Raw genomic sequence first — 20626 nt, forward strand, 5'->3', positions numbered from 1 at the left:
AGAGGAGATCCGGGGCACCGGCCAAAAGATCCGGGGCACGGGCCCCGGATCTTTTGACCTAGCAACGCCCCTGCTAACCCCACTATGTGTTTTACATGTTATCATGTGTTTGGCTGCTTTGAAAGCCTTTTTATTCATTGCTGGACACGTAAACAGCTGTGTTAACACTTTCACATTTACATACATTTCTAACAATGAAAGAATACGATTTGAAAGCATCCAAACACATGGTAACATTAGAAACACATGCGTTCTTACCCATACGTCCAAACACTGTGGGCCACATTTATCAAAAGTAGTGAAGCCTGTACTATGTGCAGTTTCCTCACAAGTGCGGCAGATTCATCAAAACTGGGGCACGTTCTTCATGAATCTGACGCCCCCTGCACTGCTCGGGAAGTGTCAACAACTTTTTTTATGCACCTTTGACATAATTCGGTCAAGACGCAGTAAAAAATATGGAGCACGGTCCGACTCTGCACCAGAACGCCCTGTTTTGAGCAGGATTTTGCGGTACAGCGGACACAGGGCAGCCGCGACACAAAACTGACGCAGACACTTCATAAATACATGTACAAGCAGTTTGCACCTTCTTTTCAGTGCAAAGTCAGACAGAAAACTGTCGCAGACACTTTAATAAATGTGCCTTGTGTGAATGCACCGTCAGGGTTAATGTAAGGAAGCATTGATAGAATGGCAGCAGGGACATAATTTGGAGGCAAGGTGACCTGGCAAATATAGTTAGGTGGTTGTACATGAGAAAGAGATAGGAGGTCAAGAGGAAGGGTTAATTGCACACACAGGGCTTGACTCCTACCATGCTGTCCTCCTCAGCTAGGTCACAGGGTCACCATACATCAAACAGGAATGGGCTTTGCTTCCTGTCTGTTTCTGTCTGAATAGCTGCTTCTCCCAACGCTGATAATGCTGAGGCCGATCCGAACAGCGCTGGTGGCTGGAGGCACTGAGTGCTCGTTAAATCACACAGTGGGAGGCTCGGCCATGGCCTGTACGGGAGTGCAGTGCACGGCTGTAACACAGAGTGCTGAGTTCACTCCCGCGGTGCAGCGTTCGGGCCGTGCGTTCCCGGCAGCTTGCGTTGCGAGTGTGATGCGAGTTCATCGCATCACACTCGCTAGTGTGGAAGGGGCCTGAGGATGCAGAGAGTAATCCCTCTCTGTATCATTATTATATGCCTGTCACACACCTCCCCCGCCTTAAGTGGGCCCTGCACTGGCACAACACAGCACTCACTCACTCACATACACATAGAGTGCAGTGTACCACGGCTCACACTCACCCGGGATCACATAACTGCTGGTCTCTACTGCGGGCATTGAGATCTGGAGCAGGACGAGGAGCAGCGGCTTCGCAGCTCACATGTCTCCCCCGGGGCCGGCGCTCACAGATCCCAAAGATTGCTGCATCCTGCTGAGCTGTCCTGCCTGCGCTGTGATCGCGCTAGTGACATTTCCCTCTTTTGCAGCGCGCGCCGGGCCGCTCAGCCTGCGCGCTACACGGAATAATTGCCAAGCGTAACTTTACGCATGGCAATTATTTTGGGGGGTAAGGGCGCCTCATCACGCGTCTATGACGCGTGGTGAGGCGTTAATGCGATCTCTGCTTGTGAGCTGCTCCAACAGGTAGTAGTGACAGGACTAGTGGCAGAGACCTGATGACAGGTGTCCTTTAAGTGAAAGGGTTAATTGCTTAAACCAAACACTTAAAGCCTTAACAGTGTAATAAAAAATTATACACTATCCCACCAATCTGTCACGAACCCGACTCGCCGGAGTTCACACACGGGGATGCCTACTCTATGGAGTCCCAGAATTTAGCCCTTAAGCTCCGCCCACTTCCACAAAATGGCATCCTAGCGCTAAATTTACTCCACAGAATCTCAGCCCCAGCCAATCTGAACTGCCACCACCCACAAGTTACTTACGCAAAGAAGGCCGTAGGCACCTCAACCACACAGACAATGCACCCTGATGATTTACACACCACATGCACTCGCTACTTATACGATATTAACAGGATAAATTCACACAGAACATGCAATCGCTTCCTACATAAACTAATTATTAATGAAAAAGATTAAAAACAATACACATACGATACTTACAAACAGTTAGGGAAGAAAGAAACAAAAAACTCTTGCTAGTGAAATAGGAAGAAATTCTTTGGCCCGAGGACAGGGCATAGACATCAATCCAGTCTTCTAGTGATAAAGAGTCCCCAGACTGAACAACCCCATGTGGCTGTTTCACTAATTTAAACACAGGGGAATTTTGACCCCCACCCCTGGCTGTGATGTCACTGTGAGGGGGAGTTTTTCTATCCCCCTCCCATCAGTGAGATACTTTTTGGGTGTGGGTTTTTATCAAAACCCCATAACTTTTGATTGGAAGATGGCACAATTGTGCCATGGCTTCCAACCAAACGGGTAAGTTATTCCCATCAATCACATACCAAACTCGGGGTGTCTTAGCCTAATATCAGGGGTGTTCTGCTATTGGATGCCTTCGTCTGGAGCTAACATTCTGATTTGCGCTCCAGGAGTGTGTTTAGACCCCATAACTGTCCTGTGTAACTGGGGACCCATAATTAGGAATTATACCCTAGTTAGGGACAGCTATGACATTCCCTTTGTCTAAATTTGGAGGGAAAACCAAAGTCTGCGGGTTCTTTTCATCCCCCACTTCCTGGACCATCTCTGGCCAAAGGTGTCAATTTCATCACCTGGAAGAGCACATTTTCTGATCAAACAGACTCCCTGGAGTGCTGATACACACTGCCAGTGTCTCTTCCTAGCTGGCCGTAAAAAGCAATGTGCCCATTCAGCCATGTGCTCTGGCCAAATGGAGCCTCAGGACAGATTGAAACAACACAAAGAAAGACAAGGAAGAAAGTAGAAGCCCCCCTCCCCCCAAAAAAAACTGTAGAGTGGTAATATCACATGATGCGTATTTCAAGGATGCAAAAATGCAATGAAAAAAAGTTTTGGTGCTGTTTTTTCATTTAATTTTTTCCAATATTTTCTTGTTCAATGGGTTTTAGGTTAAAAGTGTCTTAACTTGAAATTTTCTCCCATGCATTTATTGAGGTGTGCTTTTCAAAGCGGTTGCGATTTTGAAAACACAAGCAAACATTTGAAAAATGCATGCGCGAAAAAGGCTGAGGGTGAAGACACACATGGCGTTTTTAGTTAGTGCGTTTTCAGATCGTAAAAACGCATGCGTTTTTGACCAGTTTGAATTAAGATAATTGGTCAAACCTGTCAAAAATGCATGCGTTTTTTTACGATCTGAAAACGCACTAAAAACGGCCCAAAAACAGCCTAAAAACGCCATGTGTGTCTTCACCCTGAGTCTTCAATGGGTCCGACATTGCAGTAGAAACGCAACTTAAACACAACGTGTGTTACCAGCCTAAGTTCTCCGCTTTTGGAGATCTCCTAGAGTTATGGCCAGCCCCCCTTACAGCTCCTAACATGGAGAAGTCGCCATTTGCATCAACAGCCTACCTATGCATTGGCAGGGATGTTGCATAAACATTACTAGTGGATTGAAATTGGATTCCACAGCCATGTGCTTGAGCCCATGTAAGGCCGCGGTCACACGATCCGCTAGGCGTCCGTTCATAACGCGACGCTAGCGCACAGGGGGCGGTCCTCGACCCGAACGCACATGCGTTAACAGGGAAACGCATGCGATCGGCTTATCAATCGCATGCGTTTCCCTGTTAACGCATGTGCGGTCGGGCCGAGGACCGCCCCGTGCGCTAGCGTCGCGTTATGAACGGACGCCTAGCGGATCGTGTGACCGCGGCCTTAAAGGGAACCTGTCACCGCTGTTTGAAAAAATTAAGTTGCGGGCAGGTTCCCATAGAGCCCTTATAGCATAAGCGCAACCTTTCTTCAGGTAATAAAATCGCTGCGCAGAAAAGGAAAAAATTTACATTTATTCTCTGATTGGTAACCAGGCAGAGAGTCTAGTGAGTCGACCCACCTCGACTCGCTCTACTTTCTGCCTGGTTACCAGGCAAAGAATAAATGTAATTTTTTTTTCTTTTCTACGCAGTAATTTTTATTAGCTGAAGAAAGATTGCCCTTATGCCATAAGGGCTCTATGGGAACCTGCCCACAATTTGATTTTTTCAAACAGTGGTGACAGGTTCCCTTTAAAGAATAGAGATATGCTAGCTGATGAAAAAAACTGCAAGCACACGTCCCCATTTTATCGTCCTGCGCACATGCCATATAAATTATCTATACCAGAATACATAACCAATAGAATCTATTGAATAGATGATAGTGAAAGGTGTCTTAAAAAAAAAAAAGGCCCCGGCTGCATAAACATGACACACAGCAGGAGGTGTTACACTGCTGACGATGAGGTTCCTGAACGGGTCATCCAAACACAAACTTGCCCATAGGTGCACTACGCATGCTCACATCAGGCTTACGTTACTCCGCAAAAGTTACTGTTGTGCGCATGTGCTTTAGTATTTGGCTCTAAAAGTCCCCTCATCAAGTTATGATTTGATTTTTTTTTTTTTTTTGTTTCCGGAGGTCGCATGTTGTAAACTCGTTTCGGAGCTTCCAGGCTGGTGAGTTTTGCTGCGATTTTTGTTAGCGGAGCGGACTATGCTCTCTTTTTTTTACCGTGTTGGCAGGGATACGGTTAATTCTTTTGCTTGGGGCCTTCAGTGTTTTGCTTAAGTGGATCGGTGGTTGGCGCGGTCATGTTACGTTTATGGTAATCCCGGTTTGCTTACATGTGAGATGCTTGATACGCGGCTTGACCTCGGAGACTTGCTTAGGTGTGTTGTACGTCATGGTGTCGAAACGAGGTACTAAATAATGTCGGCATAGCACGTGTGAACCAGTATGAAGGTGCTTTTGTTTCTTTGGAGCATGTAAAACTACAACTTTTTTTATCAGTATGGTTATGATCCTCTAAAAACTTGGAGGATATATTACGTTTTTTTTTTTTTTTCTAGCTTGTAGTAGAGCAATAGACATAAGATGTCTAATTTCCTATTAGGCTGTGTTCACCTGTTTCCAGGGGCTGGTCCGGAGCCAGTTTGCACTACCTCCCTACAAATTTTCTGCGTCTGTATACATTTAGCTACACAGGTCACGCAATTGAGGTCATTGCGCGACCTGTGTAGCCTGGAGGAGTGCTGACACTTACCATGTCAGCTGTCCGGCCCTCCATGTAGCTCCACGACTTGGTCTACAGCAAGCTAATGAGGACGGGAAGAAACCTGAGCCCGAGGTGAGTATTATGTTTTTTGTTTTTTTTTAATTTATAGTATGGGGACATTAATTCTGTGTCTGGGGCAGTCAGGGGGCATTAATTATATTAACGGAGCGAAAGAAGAAATAATTATCCTTACCATTACAGTATGTTACATTACGGGGTGTGTTACATTTGTGTGGTACTAATATTTCAGGGGGCTCTATTACAGTATTTGGGGCACAGTATTGGTGGTAGCAGAAGAAGGGACGGTTAAGGGACAATGGGAAAGTGCAGAACATAAGACATCTGTGTGGTAAACTTTGCAGGAATGCTGTGTACCTGGAGGAAAGGACAAGGTGACGGTGGAACTAATGGAGAAGATGAGGAACGAGTACAATCCGAGGATACGTTCCTGAGGTCACTGGATACAATAGGTATGAATCTCTCATGTGTTTTCTGTAGCTGTATATGATAAATACTGATTTTTATCATGTTCGATTCTGTGTATATGTGTAGTATTATAGTAGTAATATTCTTGTACATAGGGGCTGTATTATAGTAGTTATATTCTTGTACATAGGGGCAGTATTATAGTAGTTATATTCTTGTACATAGGGGGCAGTATTATAGTAATTATAACCTTGTACATAGAGGGCAGTATTATAGTAGTTATATTCTTGTACATAGGGGCAGTATTATAGTAGTTATATCCTTGTATAGAGGGGGCAGTATTATAGTAGTTATATCCTTGTACATAGGGGCAGTATTATAGTAGTTGTATCCTTGTACATAGGGGCAGTATTATAGTAGTTGTATCCTTGTACATAGGGGCAGTATTATAGTAGTTGTATCCTTGTACATAGGGGCAGTATTATAGTAGTTATATCCTTGTACATAGGGGCAGTATTATAGTAATTATAACCTTGTACATAGAGGGCAGTATTATAGTAGTTTTATTCGTGTACATAGGGGCAGTATTATAGTAGTTATATCCTTGTATAGAGGGGGCAGTATTATAGTAGTTATATCCTTGTATAGAGGGGGCAGTATTATAGTAGTTATATCCTTGTATAGAGGGGGCAGTATTATAGTAGTTGTATCCTTGTACATAGGGGCAGTATTATAGTAGTTGTATCCTTGTACATAGGGGCAGTATTATAGTAGTTATATCCTTGTACATAGGGGCAGTATTATAGTAGTTATATCCTTGTACATAGGGGCAGTATTATAGTAGTTATATCCTTGTACATAGGGGCAGTATTATAGTAGTTATATTCTTGTACATAGGTGCAGTATTATAGTAGTTATATCCTTGTATAGAGGGGGCAGTATTATAGTAGTTGTATCCTTGTATAGAGGGGGCAGTATTATAGTAGTTGTATCCTTGTACATAGGGGCAGTATTATAGTAGTTATATCCTTGTACATAGGGGCAGTATTATAGTAGTTATATCCTTGTACATAGGGGCAGTATTATAGTAGTTATATTCTTGTACATAGGGGGCAGTATTATAGTAATTATAACCTTGTACATAGAGGGCAGTATTATAGTAGTTATATTCTTGTACATAGGGGCAGTATTATAGTAGTTATATCCTTGTATAGAGGGGGCAGTATTATAGTAGTTATATCCTTGTACATAGGGGCAGTATTATAGTAGTTGTATCCTTGTACATAGGGGCAGTATTATAGTAGTTGTATCCTTGTATAGAGGGGGCAGTATTATAGTAGTTGTATCCTTGTATAGAGGGGGCAGTATTATAGTAGTTGTATCCTTGTACATAGGGGCAGTATTATAGTAGTTATATCCTTGTACATAGGGGCAGTATTATAGTAGTTATATCCTTGTACATAGGGGCAGTATTATAGTAGTTATATTCTTGTACATAGGGGGCAGTATTATAGTAATTATAACCTTGTACATAGAGGGCAGTATTATAGTAGTTATATTCTTGTACATAGGGGCAGTATTATAGTAGTTATATCCTTGTATAGAGGGGGCAGTATTATAGTAGTTATATCCTTGTACATAGGGGCAGTATTATAGTAGTTGTATCCTTGTACATAGGGGCAGTATTATAGTAGTTGTATCCTTGTATAGAGGGGGCAGTATTATAGTAGTTGTATCCTTGTATAGAGGGGGCAGTATTATAGTAGTTGTATCCTTGTATAGAGGGGGCAGTATTATAGTAGTTGTATCCTTGTACATAGGGGCAGTATTATAGTAGTTATATCCTTGTACATAGGGGCAGTATTATAGTAGTTATATCCTTGTACATAGGGGCAGTATTATAGTAGTTATATTCTTGTACATAGGGGGCAGTATTATAGTAATTATAACCTTGTACATAGAGGGCAGTATTATAGTAGTTATATTCTTGTACATAGGGGCAGTATTATAGTAGTTATATCCTTGTATAGAGGGGGCAGTATTATAGTAGTTGTATCCTTGTACATAGGGGCAGTATTATAGTAGTTGTATCCTTGTACATAGGGGGCAGTATTATAGTAATTATAACCTTGTACATAGAGGGCAGTATTATAGTAGTTATATTCTTGTACATAGGGGCAGTATTATAGTAGTTATATCCTTGTATAGAGGGGGCAGTATTATAGTAGTTGTATCCTTGTACATAGGGGCAGTATTATAGTAGTTGTATCCTTGTACATAGGGGCAGTATTATAGTAGTTATATCCTTGTACATAGGGGCAGTATTATAGTAGTTATATCCTTGTACATAGGGGCAGTATTATAGTAGTTATATCCTTGTACATAGGGGCAGTATTATAGTAGTTATATTCTTGTACATAGGGGCAGTATTATAGTAGTTATATCCTTGTATAGAGGGGGCAGTATTATAGTAGTTGTATCCTTGTATAGAGGGGGCAGTATTATAGTAGTTGTATCCTTGTACATAGGGGCAGTATTATAGTAGTTATATCCTTGTACATAGGGGCAGTATTATAGTAGTTATATCCTTGTACATAGGGGCAGTATTATAGTAGTTATATTCTTGTACATAGGGGGCAGTATTATAGTAATAACCTTGTACATAGAGGGCAGTATTATAGTAGTTATATTCTTGTACATAGGGGCAGTATTATAGTAGTTATATCCTTGTATAGAGGGGGCAGTATTATAGTAGTTGTATCCTTGTACATAGGGGCAGTATTATAGTAGTTGTATCCTTGTATAGAGGGGGCAGTATTATAGTAGTTGTATCCTTGTATAGAGGGGGCAGTATTATAGTAGTTATATCCTTGTACATAGGGGCAGTATTATAGTAGTTATATCCTTGTACATAGGGGCAGTATTATAGTAGTTATATTCTTGTACATAGGGGGCAGTATTATAGTAATTATAACCTTGTACATAGAGGGCAGTATTATAGTAGTTATATTCTTGTACATAGGGGCAGTATTATAGTAGTTATATCCTTGTATAGAGGGGGCAGTATTATAGTAGTTGTATCCTTGTACATAGGGGCAGTATTATAGTAGTTGTATCCTTGTACATAGGGGCAGTATTATAGTAGTTCTATCCTTGTACATAGGGGCAGTATTATAGTAGTTCTATTCTTGTACATAGGGGGCAGTATTATAGTAGTTATAGTCTTGTACATAGGGGCAGTGTTATAGTAGTTATATTCCTATACAGTATTATAGTAGTTGGCTTGTATATGGGAGAAGGTATTGTAGTAGTTTTATTTTGTATATAGAAGGCAGGATTGAATGTGTTATTCTAAATGTGTTATTGTAGCATTATTCCTGTACATAGTAGGAAGTATCAATCTTCTCTTTCTCTGAATTGTACATGTATGGCGCAAGGGAAAGGTATTTAACCCCTAGGGGACACAGCCTATTTTGGCCTTAAGACGCGGCCCCATTCTTCAAATCTGACCTGTGTCACTATAAGTGGTTATAGTTTTGGAACGCTATGAGATATCCAGGGGATTTTGAGATTGTTTTCTCGTGACACATTGTACTTCAAATTAGTTTAAAAATTTGAATGATATCTTTTGTGTTTAGTTATGAAAAAAAAACAAAATTTGGCAAAAATTTGGAAAAATTCTTTATTTTCAACGTTCTAAATTCTCTACTTTTGATGCAGATAGTCATAGCTCCCAAATAAATTCAAAACTTACATTTCCCAAATGTCTGCTTTATGTTGGCATGGTTTTTTAAGATTCCACATATTTTACTAGAATGTTATGAGGCTCAGAATTTAGGTATCATTTTTCAAATTTTTTGTAAAATCACCAAAACCTGTATTTAGATGGACCTGCTCAACTTCTAATTGACACTGAGAGGCCTAAATAATAGTGGGACTCGTAAAATACCCCATTGTGGAAACTACACACCTCAACGTATGAAAAACCACTTTTAAGAAGTTTGTTAACGCTTTACGTGTTTTATAGGGGTTAAAACAAAATGGAGGTGCAGTCTGCAAATTGTAATATTTTTTCACAATACACTCATTTTGGGTGGAAAATTAAACATTTACAATGGATTAAATGAATAAAGGCTCCACAAAGTTTGTTACCCAATTTCTCCCGAGTACACGGATACTCTATATGTGGTGGTAACCTGCTGTATGGGCGCACGGCCGGGCATAGAAGGGAAGGAGGCGCCATCCAGAGCAGATTTGCTATGTCACATTGTTCAGGCTATAATTTTTTTCTTTTTTTAATGTGGACCTATAGGGGCTTATTTCTTTTGCCACATGAGATGCACTTTTCTGGTACGTAATTTGGGGGAATCTATAGGCTAATTGGTGAGATTTTATTAACTCTTTGTTGGTGGAGGAAATGAAAATCATCACTTTTCAGGAAGATTTTTATGGGTTTTTTTTTTTTGGCTGTTTACCATACCATAAAAATAGTATATTATTTTTATTCTATGGGTCGCCACGATTACAAAAAGACCTCATTTATATAGATTTTTTATTTTTTTCCCATTTTTAGTGCATAAAAAGTAATTTGGCAAAAATGTTGTTACTTTTAGCATCACCGTCTTTCATATGCATAACTTTTTTATTTTTCGCCTCACAAATCTGTTTAAGGGCTTATTTTTTGCGAGAAGGATTGTTCTTTTTAGTGGTCTTATTTTAGAGTGCATAACATTTTTAAATCCCTTTTTAGAGCATTTTTATAGGGTATTAATTGAAAATGATCTTTTTTCTGGAGCTTTTTTTTGTTTTGTTTTTTACGGGGTTAACTTTGCGGATCTAATAACGATTCTGTTTTATTATGCAGATTGTTACGGACGCAGGGATACCAAATATGTGGGGTTTTGTGTATTTTATTCAATTGTACTGAATAAAAACCAATTTGGAGAAAATCTTGTTCATTTTAGCATCATCATCTTTTCATATGCATAACTTTTTTATTTTTCGGCTGACAAATCTAGTTAGGGGCTTATTTTTTGCGAGAAGAGTTGTTCTTTTTAGTGGGCTTATTTTGGAGTGCATAACATTTTTTAAATTACTTTTTAGAGCATTTTTTTATAGGCTATTAATTAAAAATTATCTTTTTTCGGAACGTTTTTGCGTTTTTTTTCTACGGCGTGTACCGTGCGGGTCCAGTAACGATTCTGTTTTATTATACAGATTGTTACGGACGCGGCAATACCAAATATGTGGGTTTTTTTGTGTTTTTGTGTTTTTTATACTTTATTAAGTGTTTTTATGGGAAAGTGACATTTTAGGGGCTTATATTTTTATGTATTTATTTTTTATTTATTATAATGTGTAGTGTTAAGTGTTTTTGCATATTTTTAATTATACATACTTGAACTTGAACCATTGATGCTCTGATCACTGGTTTAAGTTCAATACACTGCTCTACAATACTATTTTATTGTAGAGCAGTGTAAACTGTCTGAGCAAGCTTGCGCATGCTCAGACAGTTTACAGTCAGACCCGGAAGGGGTCTGACTGCCGTGGAGACCGGGCAGCTCCGGGGCACATGCCAGTCCTCGGAGCTGCCCAGAAGTTGATCGGATCCCCCGGTAAGCGGCACGGGGGATCCGATCCACAGCGCAAACACCCTTACACGCCGCGGTCATGTTTGACCGCGGCGTGTAAGGGGTTAACACCCGCGATCGGAGCCGGCTCCGATCGCGGGTGTTAGTGCAGGCTGTCAGCTGTACTAGACAGCTGACAGCCGCTGCTTCTGGTACCGGCTCCGTTCGTGAGCCGGTGCCAGAAGTAGGACGTTATAGAACGTCCCCGTGCGCTAAGCATCTAGCCCCGGGGACGTACTATAACGTCCTGGTGCGCCTAGGGGTTAAGGCTTATCGGTCGTGTGTTTGCATCATTTACTGATAGACACGTTACATTCTTTGCACATAAGATTCACTTAATGGCTAGTAAGGCCATCTACCAACAATTTGTCTGTTATAACTCCACCCACATTATCTGACCACACCCACTTGTTTTGACACTGCCCATAAAATGAGGCCACTTTTATAGTTTTTTCCAGGGCCATTTTAAATTCCCAGTCCGCCTCTGCCTGTTTCAAACAGCAACACCAACGCTGCATGTGTGAACATGTTCTTAGGAATCTTTTCCTACTCAGGTCTAGCAGCAGGCACAGTTGGTTAAAACACTACAGTCATGGCCAAAAGTTTTGAGAATGATACAAATGTTAATTTTTACAAAGTCTACTGCATCAGGTTATTATAATGTGCATATACTCCAGAATGTTATAAAGAGTGATCAGCTTAACAGCAATTAATTGCAAAGTCAATATTTGCCTAGAAAATAAACTTTTTCCCCCAAAAAACATTTCAACTTCATTGCAGGCATTAAGGACGCAGCCATTTTGTAGCTTAAGGCTCAGTCCCATTTTTGGATTCTGACTTGCGTCACTTTATATGGTTATATAACTTTTGAGCACTGTTACTTATCAAAGTGATTCTGAGATTTAACATCAAAACACCCCTATATAGCCAACCCATTTTCAAATCTGCACCCCTCATACTATCAGAAACAGCTTTCAGGAAGATTGTTAACCCCTTGAGCTCTTCATAGTAATGAAATCAAAATGGTGGTGAACGTTAGAATGATCAAATTGTGTCGGCTATAAGTTTATTTAGCCCTAAAATTTACACATTAACAACAGATAAAAAGAGCCCACCATACAAATTGTATGCCAGGATTTTAGTTTCCTCATTGGCCCCTTTTGTAGGCTATAAAATTTTCGGTTTTTCGTTTTTGGGGCCATTTGACAGTTTTTTGTTTTTTTTTCTTTTTTGCGGGATGAGATGCTTTTTCCAGTGTTACCATTTTGGGGTTGATATCCCCTATTGTTGAAAATTTAGGAATATTTTTTTTTGAGTGCAGGAGTAGAAAAGCATAAATTCGGTAGTGGATTTCATTACGGAGATACCAGACCAAATAAAACCTAATGTGGGGAAAAATCTATTATTTCAATCACGTCCCCCATGACGGCCACCTAGAGGATGCCCTTTGACCTCTGTGGGAACAGGAAGGAGAGAGGTTAAAAGTCCCCTTCCTTCATCCTCCCACCAGTGTTCTTCCTGTTCCCACAGGGTCAGGATGGAGAGAAGGTCTCTCCTTGCATCATCCAGGTGTAAGGGTGGACGACAGCACTAACCGTTGCGCGGTCCTCGACCAAGCCATGCAGGTCGGATCCACGGGCGGCTCCTGCCCTCCCTGGACATCCCCGTCCGGCCTTAGAAAACACAGCTCGTCCTGCTGGCAGTGGCGCCTAAGGGAGAGCGGTGGCGCTCCGTGCGCCTTAAATCAATCCCGGTGTGTCGCACGGAGGCAGATGACGACTTCCGGCGCGAACCGGAAGTGACGCTCCAATGCCGGGTCTCGGAGCATGAACGCCAGCTGCAGCCTTCAATAGTGGGATGGGCTCCCCTAGAAGGTATTGAAGTTCCTTTTTGCGGGTACAGGTTGCTCTGAGGTCTAAGTTCAAAGTTTGTTCTGGACACTCTTGCAGCCGTGTGTTTTTTGTCTCCCTGCCGTCACAGCCATGTCTGAAGAGGCAGATGCAGGCTCTTTCCACCCGCTGGTACCTGTAAGTGTGCGGGAGGAGTCCTCCACATGGTATATATGTATGTATGTATATGTGTTTATTATGGTCTCCTGCAACAAATTTCTCCTCCTTCCCTTCCAGGAGGAATCTGATGGAAAGGGGAAAGGCAAGGAGGAGAAGCAGGAGAAAGGGGGCAAAGTGGCAAGATCCAAATCAAAATCAACTGATGTTCAGAGCAGAAGATGTAATATGTGCATTAGCAAGTTACCCGATACGCATAAAAAGCTGATATGTAAATCTTGCATAGATAAATTATTGAGAGACGAAAAAACCTCCTTTATGATGAGATTAAGGAGTTTATTGAAGAAAAGTTTGTATCCCTTGCTACAACCTCTCAGGTTCTTCAGGGTCCCTCCCCTAAAAGAGCCAGTGTGGATCTAGATTTAGCCACTCCTGCGTCAGATTCAGATGTCTCAGAATCTCCGTCTTGTTCCTATAAAGATTCAGAAGTAGCGCATTCTGATTTACAGGACTCAGAAGCCAGGTATTTGTTCCCTATTGAGGAAATGGAAAGACTGCTCAAAGCATTCAGGGATACGTTAAATATAGAGGACATAATCCCTCCTAGATCAGTGGAAGAGGATCTCTTTGGAGGACTGAGAAACAAAAAGCGAACAGTCTTTCCTGTCAATGATGCCTTGAAAGATCCGATTACGGCAGAATGGCAGGAACCAGAAGGTAACGGTCTTCAAAAATTTCAGGAAGCGACTCCTGTTCGAGCCTAATGATTCGAAAATTTGGGATGCTTGTCCTAAGGTGGACGTACAAGTCTCCAAGGTGTCTAAAAAGATGGATTTACCGTTTGAAGATGCAGGCCAGCTTCTGGACCCTATGGATCGGAAATCCGAAGCACTTCTCAGGAAAGCATGGGATACATCTATGCTAAAACTTAAGACTAACCTGACGGCTACCTCTGTAGCCAGGACACTACTCTTCTGGCTGAAGGAGCTGGAAAATCACGTTAAGGACCATACTCCCAGAGAAATTATCCTAGAAAATATTCCTCTCCTAAAACTGGCGGCAGCGGTTTTAGCGGATGCCTCAGCAGAGTCCATCAGATTTTCAGCTAAAGAAGGAGCCCTATCCAACGTATCCAGGAGAGTGCTTTGGCTAAAGCAATGGGGAGGAGACTTCCGTTCCAAAACAAAATTGTGTGGAGTCCCCTTTTCCGGCGAGTTTGTCTTCAGCCCGGACTTCGATGCCATTCTCGAGAAAGCCGCCGACAAGAAGATGGGATTTCCGGAAAATCGACCTGACACCAAAAGGAAATTTTTTTCGTGGCCCCAAGGACCAAAGGGAGAGCCACAGAGGAAAGGGCAAACAACGCCGCTGGAGCTATCCCAAGGGAGGCAGAGGTCGTGGCTTCTTGTTCTCCTCAAATAATGACCCATCAAAAAGTAAGAAGCAGTGACGCCAGGGTTGGGGGAAGACTCACATTTTATGCTTCTCAGTGGGAGAAGATAACATCAAATCTCTGGGCAAGAGACATTGTAAAAAATGGTTACAGAATAGAATTCTCCCGTCTTCCCCCCCAGAGATACTTCTGTCCATCTTCGTCATCTCCTTCTACACAGGTCACCATCTGGCAGGAGGTCCAGAACCTTCTACAACTGGGGGCCATCCTGAGAGTTCCGCTCAATCAAGAGGAACAAAGGTTCTACTCCCCTCTGTTCACAGTGAAAAAACCCAACGAATCGAACCGCCTCATAATAAATTTGAGAGGATTAAATCGCTTCATAATATACAGACGCTTCAAGATGGAGTCGGTAAGATCTGCTATACCCCTCATCCACCGAAACTCCTTTATGTGCACCATAGACCTATAGGACGCTTATTATCACGTTCCTATCCACCCTTCCTCTCAGAAATATTTAAGATTCTCTGTTCTTTCCTTGGAAGGGGTAACTCACCACTTTCAATTTTGTGCACTACCCTTCGGAATCTCTTCCACTCCCACGGTATTTTCCAAACTGATGATAGAGGTGGTTGCTTTCTTAAGAAATCAGAACGTGTCTGTCGTTCCCTACTTAGACGACTTCCTGATTATAGCCAATACCGGCTTAGACCTAATCAGGTCTCGGGATTTCACTATTTCTACACTCACAAGTCTGGGGTGGATCGTCAACTTTCAAAAGTCAAATCTTTCCCCCCTTACTCAGATAAAATTCTTGGGGGTAATCTTAGATTCATGTCGTCAAATCTCTTCTCTTCCGCAGGACAAGAAGGACAACATCAGACACCTCATACTATCATTCAGGAAAAAGCCAAGTGTTTCAATCCGGACAGCTATGAAGCTCTTAGGACAGATGACAGCCAGTATCCCAGCGGTATCATGGTGCCAAAACCATTCCAGGTCACTCCAAAGCTGGATCCTTTCATCCTTGGACAGGTGACCGATGAGTGTGAAACAAGATCTTTTGTGGTGGCTAAGTGCAAAGAATCTAGGAAGGGGCGTCCCATGGATCCAACAGCCCTTGATTACCATCCAGATGGATGCAAGCAAGTCGGGTTGGGGCGCCTGTTTCCAGGATCAGCTGGTACAGGGTCAATGGACTCAGGAAATCAGTGCCAGATCCTCCAACTTCAGAAACTTACGTGCGGTTTGGGAGACATTGAGATCCAACAGGTCTCACCTAAGGAATTCACACCTCCTAATATCCGACAACATCGCCACTATATCATATCTGAGGAGACAAGGAGGAACCAGGTCTCAAGATTTACTGGCCCTATCGCAGAAGATCTTCAAATGAGCAGAAGACAATTGCCTATCTCTCTCTGCGACTCTTCTTCGTGGAAGAGAAAATCTAACAGCCGACTTCCTGAGCAGAAAAACTCTCTCACTGAACGAATGGTGCCTAAAGCAGGAGATTTACGACCAACTGATCACCCTATGAGGACAGCCGCTCATAGATTTGTTTGCCTCAAGAGAGAATAAAAGTGCAACCATTTTTATTCTCTAGACGCAAGAGAACCATTCTCGATTCTGGACGCATTCAGCCATACTTGGGACCAGCCACTAGCGTATGCCTTTCCCCCAATTCCCCTTATTTCAAAGGTGCTACGCAAGATCTACCTGGACAGGGCCAGGGTAATACTAAGCTGCCCGAATTGGAGGAAGAAGAGTTGGTACCCTCTTCTGAGATCCATGGCTCTACAGGAACCCATCCTACTTCCTCCAGAGAACAATCTTCTATTCCAGGGCCCAGTCCTTCATCCAAGACCGAGCTATTTCGACTTATCGGCATGGATCCTGAAAGGGAACTCCTGTTAAGGAAGGGTCTTTCCTCAAAGGTGGTGAACACTCTACAGGCGAGTAGAAAACCAGTGACATTTGCCATATATCATAAAATATGGAAAAAATTTGTATCCTTTTGTGGGGATAAACCTCCATCACAAGATAACCCTAATGTCTTTCAGGTGTTGGAGTTCCTGCAAGCTGGATTAGAAAAGGGTCTATCCACAAGCACTTTAAAAGTGCAGGTGTCTACCCTGGGTGCCTTTTATGACTGCTGCCTTATGGACAATAGGTGGGTAAAAAGATTCATAACCGCCTCTTCTAAGAACCGTCCTCAGGTCCTTACTAAAATCCCTACCTGGGATCTTACTTTGGTTCTCAATGCTTTAACTAAAGGTCCATTCGAACCAATAGAAAGTTCTGACATCAGAAAGCTGACTTTAAAAACAGTTTTTCTGATAGCTATAACCTCAGCCCGAAGACTAGGAGAACTCCAAGCCATCTCTATACAAGAGCCCTACCTAAAAATTTTAGATGACAGAATTATAATAACTCTTGACTCTGCTTTTCTTCCTAAGGTGGTCTCTGATTTCCACAGAAATCAGGAAATTAGGCTGAATGGCATACGGTTGATGTAAGGCGCATTGTATTAAAATACCTTCAATCCACCGAGGAATGGCGAGTAGATAATAACCTCTTCATTCAATTCCAGGCACCCAACAAGGGAAAAAAGGCATCTAAGGTCACTATAGTTAGATGGCTCAAGATGGCAATTTCAAAGTGTTACAGCCTACAGAACAGGCCAGTACCATCGAACATAAGGGCTCACTCCACAAGAGCCATGTCTACATCGTGGGCAGAAAGAAGGGGAGCTACGTTAGACCAGATCTGCAGGGCAGCATCTTGGGATTCCCAAAATACATTCCTTAAACATTACAGAATGGACATTCCAAAGAATAAAGATCTGGCCTTCGGAAGGAAGGTGCTCCAATTGGTTATCCCACCCTAACTTATCATCTCATTTGTTAAGTCTCCAGGTGGCAGTCATGGGGGACGTGATGGAAATTCAGATTTAGTACCTACCGGTAAATCGGTTTCCATTAGTCCATCATGACGGCCTATTTATTCCCTCCCTAATTTTGATTGTTTTGTTGTATTCTTGTGTGTGACTTAACATACTACATAAATACATTTGCATCCATTCCAGGTGTGGTTATTTGGCAGACACTGGTGGGAGGTTGCTGGGAGGGGACTTTTAACCTCTCTCCTTCCTGTTCCCACAGAGGTCAAAGGGCATCCTCCAGGTGACCGTCATGGTGGACTAATGGAAACTGATTTACCGGTAGGTTCCAAATCTGAATTTTTGCATTGCTATCTTCCAAGTGGCATAACATTTTTACTTTTTTAGGCTACAGAGAATGTTGGTGGCTTGTTTTTTGTGGGACATGCTGTACTTTGCAACAGTATCACTCTGGAGTACATATATATATATTTTATTTAAATTTTTATTATTCTAACAAAACAATACAAAGCAAGAAAGAAAAGGGGGGAAAAAGGAGGACAAAGAAGGTAGCAAAATCAGGCAGCGGTATGCACCCGTTTGGGATTGGGGGAGGGGGGGGGGGGTTGAAGGGTGGGTTTTTACATTTATGTAATGTGACAATTTCCAGTACAGAATGTCAAATTCACAATGACAGAGGATCCATGTACTATTGTCTAACGAGGCAGCTTCGCTGTAACTTAGATACATTATATGAAATCTCTGTAATAACACAGAAGAAAAAAAGGAAGAGAAGAAGAAGAGGGACAAAAGGAGGGAGAGAAGAAGTAAAAGAGAGAGAGTCGTGCCTCCCCCTACCTGAAGCTCAGGTCTCTGTGGATTCTCTCGTACCTGAAGCGGGACTGAGCTGGTCAAGTTCAGAGGGTCAGGGGAACGCCAGCAGGCTGGGGTACAAGCCTTAGCTGCGTTCAGAAGGTGACATACCAGGGACTTCTGGTACGTAACAAGTTAAATTTCATGATGATGTAACAAAACCCAGACGGGATCATCCCGCAGCTCTCTGCCCGTCACCTCGCAAATCGCCCCAGTACTGACGTCCAGTACGGAACAAGTGAGGGACAGCTCCGCAGCGCCAACAGGTCTGGGGAACGTCTGAACATCTTGTGAAGTACATGGTGTACCCTGTACCATCTGGTTAGTAACTTATAGTTTGTCTCCTGGTAGGCCGTGCTAACTTTTGGATTTGTGCGCCAGTTTGTAAATCTTTTCCCTTTGTTCTATAGAGAGGTTCGGTGTCAGGTCCCATTCCCATTTGGTCATGTATGATGGAACATAATCCTGCAGGGGGGATATCAGAAGGTTATTTGTCAGTGAGAGGGTACCCCTAATCTGACCTTTTTGTGTGCATACCACCTCAAACACTATAAGAGACCGGCTAAACGTGGGTGGTGGCGTCGGCGCCCACAGGAGATTTGGGGGGGAGACTAGCAAGTAGCAAATGTGGTACCAATATACAAAAAAGGATCAAATAGGCATCCTGGAAACTACAGACCCGTGAGTCTAACTGCTGTGGTGGGGAAAATATTTGAGGGGTTTATTAGAGATGCTATCCTGGAGTATCTCACTGTGCACAACCTTATAACCCAGCGTCAGCATGGGTTTATGAGAGATCGGTCCTGTCAGACTAATCTGATTGGTTTCTACGAGGAGGTAAGTTCAAGACTGGATCTGGGGGACGCTGTGGATGTTGTATATCTGGACTTTTCAAAGGCATTTGACACCGTGCCACATAAAAGGTTGGTATATAAAATGAGACTGCTGGGAATAGGAGAAAATCTGTGTATTTGGGTAAGTAATTGGCTTGGTGATAGAAAACAGAGGGTGGTCATTAATGGTACATTCTCAGATTGGGTTGAGGTTACCAGTGGAGTGCCGCAGGGGTCAGTATTGGGGCCACTTCTTTTTAATATTTTTATTAATGACCTTGTAGTGGGTTTACACAGTCAAGTTTCAATATTTGCAGATGATACTAAGCTGTGTAAAGTAATAAATACTGAGGTCGATAGCTTAGCATTACAGAGGGATTTGTGGAAGCTTGAGGGATGGGCAGAGAAATGGTTGATGAGGTTTAATGTAGATAAATGTAAAGTTATGCACTTGGGCCATGGAAACAAAAAGTATAATTATGTTCTAAACGGTCAATTACTTAGTAAAACTGAAGCTGAAAAGGACTTGGGGGTATTGGTGGATGGTAAACTTAATTTTAGTGACCAGAGCCAGGCGGCGGCTGCTAATGCAAATAAAATAATGGGATGTATCAAGAGAGGAATAGATTCTCATGATAAAGACATAGTTTTGCCCTTATACAAATCCCTGGTCAGACCACACATGGAATATTGTGTACAGTTTTGGGCACCAGTGTATAAAAAGGATATAGTAGAGCTGGAACGGGTGCAGAGGAGAGCAACCAGGATTATTAGGGGAATGGGGGAACTAGAATACACTGACAGATTAAAAAATTTGGGATTATTCAGTTTAGAAAAAAGACGACTGAGGGGAGACCTCATTACAATGTACAAATACCTGAACGGACAGTACAAGGATCTCTCGAAAGATCTTTTTATACCTCGGCCTGTGACCAGGACAAGGGGGCATCCTCTGCGCCTAGAGGAGAGGCGATTTTACCATCAACATAGACAAAGGTTCTTTACTGTAAGAGCAGTGAGACTGTGGAACTCTCTGCCGCAGGAGGTTGTTATGTCGGACTCTATGTACATGTTCAAGAGAGGCCTGGATGACTTTCTGGAGAGAAAAAATATCATGGGTTATGGGGATAAAACATTTATTTAATTCTTAAAGGTTGGACTTGATGGACTTGCGTCTTCTTCCAGCCTTATATACTATGATACTAAGTCTTCACCTCCTCGCCGCTGTCCGTCCACCAGAAAGTGACAAGCCCTAAAATGACCCGCACTTACCCATTGCTTGAAAACCGGTGATGTTATTCCAGGGGGAAACCCAGGGTTACTGAGGAACGGCGTTAGGGGGCAGTCATCTGGGGAAATCTCGGCCCCTGA

The sequence above is a fragment of the Engystomops pustulosus genome, chromosome 6 (genome assembly GCF_040894005.1).
Source record: "Engystomops pustulosus chromosome 6, aEngPut4.maternal, whole genome shotgun sequence".
NCBI lineage: Eukaryota > Metazoa > Chordata > Amphibia > Anura > Leptodactylidae > Engystomops > Engystomops pustulosus.